Raw genomic sequence first — 1,981 nt, forward strand, 5'->3', positions numbered from 1 at the left:
GTTAGCGGGGAGCACCTGGCGCGTCTGCGGCTCTTTGTTCCTTCCTGAATCGTGAGCCTCGGATTAGTTTCATCAGACGCTGCAGACGAGTCTCGTAACCTTGGACAGGTGATGCGTTTGGCTCCCTGTAAGATCTGAAAGAGATTGAAGTTTTGACTTTTTCCTCTTTTGTCCCGTAATTTCAATGAGCTCGCTCTGCTCTGCAGGAGCAGCCGACACAATATAACAGCTATTATATCTGAGTATTTTCTTCTCCTCAGGACAATAGAGCCGCGTTAGTGTCGGAGGCTTTATGAGATTCTGAATGTACCGTCGTAACTATCCGACACGTAGAAGAGCTTTCAGGAGCTGAGTGTGTAACAGACACATCGACAGCTTCTGTAGAGAGCAGAGAGATCGAGCAGGTCGCCTCATGATCACTGTGTCGTGTTTTTAGAACATTGATTATCTCACCGTGGTCTTCTGGTCTCCATTGTGGCTCCATGAAAATCAGCTCACGCATTAGTCAGACGTCCTCTTGTCCTCTACTAGTCGACTACCTCCTTCAGCTCAGAGACCTGGTCCACCGTGGACAGACCCAGATCCTCCAGCAGAGACCTGGTCCACCGTGGACAGACCCAGATCCTCCAGCAGAGACCTGGTCCACCGTGGTCAGACCCAGACAGATCCGGCTTCACCTGCCATCAATAATGAGCTTTAGGTGCCGCTCCTTAGCATTTAGTCTTCAAGCGTCCTCATGTAGCCGAAGCAATAAAGCCCGACACGCTATCTTGATCCATTACTGCAGAGAACACATTTTATGAAAGCCGGTAGAAACGAGTATAACTCAGTGAGCAGATATGGTTCCATAATTTCTCAGCAGTGTAGCTTTAGATGAGCATTAAAACCCCACAGTGGTGACTTTGTGATGACTGAGGCTGCTAAAGCCTCTGATGCAGCAGAATGACCTCACAGTGATGAGATATATTCTGAGATGAGATGACCTGGGCCCCGATCCAGCACAGTGGCCCCGGCTCTGCTGACAACAGCCATTTGATACTGAGCACAGAGGACAGCACGAGTCCTCTGTGCCGCTCCAGTCCTGTTTGGTGTGTTCCTGACACTCCCTGTGATCTAGTGCGGCGGCTCCGGGCGCCTCCCGGGACGCCCCGGACAGCCGGCTGGCACGGGGAACGTGACGAAGACTAAAAGACTTGAGCCACCTCGAGCCGTCCTCCTCTTCCTCCGGTGCCACTTTCTCGCTCTTCCTCCGGTGCCAGAGAGTCGGCTGCACCACAGGTGGAGGATTTCAAAGCCGACGGTAAAAACCCAACCCGAGGAGTCGGAGCGGTGCAAAACTGACAAGAGCCAAGAGGGAGTGTTTTCTTTTGGCTGATGATAAAAGCATTACTTCCCTCTGAATCAGACGTTTCTGTAAGCAGATACTCCAGAGCTGGTCTATTGTGATGGATGCGTTGACTGGCAGAGCTTTAGTGTACCTTTTGGAGTTTCTGGTTTAACGGTCTCTATAAATTGCAGCTTTTTCTTTTTTTTACGGGCTCTCCTGCTGACTGAGTTGAACCCATTTCAGGCTCACTGTCTTCCCTATAAATGAGTCATAACGCTGCATTAATTGTGGAGGCTCTGAATCAAGATTAAGAGCTCATCGTTCCGCCTCCACACTTGTTTGTGGCTTAGTTACTTACTGGGATGGCACTTAAGTCAATGGCTTCTATCTAATGTCTTCACTTAAAGGCCCTGAGAATGTAAACTGCGTTCTCTTCATCAGCTTCTCGCTGAGGGCTCAGTGTCCGCTTCATTAGAGTTCAAACCACACCTTCCATCCCCAGATCCTTCCATTGAGAGGAAAACTCTAGTCTGGTCAAAATGTTGATGAATTTATAGAGCTGAGGATTAAACATTAAACACGTTTAAGGATGTGATGAAGTTCTGAGCCTTTCTTCTGTAGTTAAACAGAACTAAGGGCAACACGTTCTGCTAG

This window comes from Pholis gunnellus (assembly GCF_910591455.1).
Source record: "Pholis gunnellus genome assembly, chromosome: 12".
Classification (NCBI taxonomy): domain Eukaryota; kingdom Metazoa; phylum Chordata; class Actinopteri; order Perciformes; family Pholidae; genus Pholis; species Pholis gunnellus.